We start from the raw sequence: 503 nt of genomic DNA, 5'->3' as shown, positions 1-503 counted from the left end.
TGTGGTGGCATTTCCATACCAGGCTAGTTCCTCACTACCGTGGGCGGGGCAGGCCTGCCTTCCCAATGGGAGCTTAAGGAGAAGACTACCATCACACTAGGAAGTGGCTTTGAAGGGTTTTGGCCAGATTGTCTGGCAGCTGAGAAGTTCTCCATATCCAGCAGTGTTAGTCGCTTAGTCATGTCTGACTCTCTGTGACCCCATGGACTGTAGCCCACCAGGTTCCTCTGTCCGTGGGATTCTCCAGGCAAGAACACTGGAGTGGGTAGCCATTCTCTTCTCCAGGGGATCTTCCTGACTCAGGGACCAAATCCAGGTCTCCGGCATTACAGGTGGATTCTTCACCATTTGAGACACCAGGGAAGAATCCCCATCCCCAGAAATGTCTGCTGAAATCTATTCTAAATTATTCCAGCAAATGAACTTTTCCTTCCTTTCTGAGCTCCATTTGAGCAATTATTACATGCACTGGCCTGTGTAGGATGCTCCCAAAGTGGGAGCCA

The sequence above is a fragment of the Capra hircus genome, chromosome 11 (assembly GCF_001704415.2).
Source record: "Capra hircus breed San Clemente chromosome 11, ASM170441v1, whole genome shotgun sequence".
NCBI classification, from domain to species: Eukaryota; Metazoa; Chordata; class Mammalia; order Artiodactyla; family Bovidae; genus Capra; species Capra hircus.
This window is presented reverse-complemented; position numbering follows the sequence as displayed.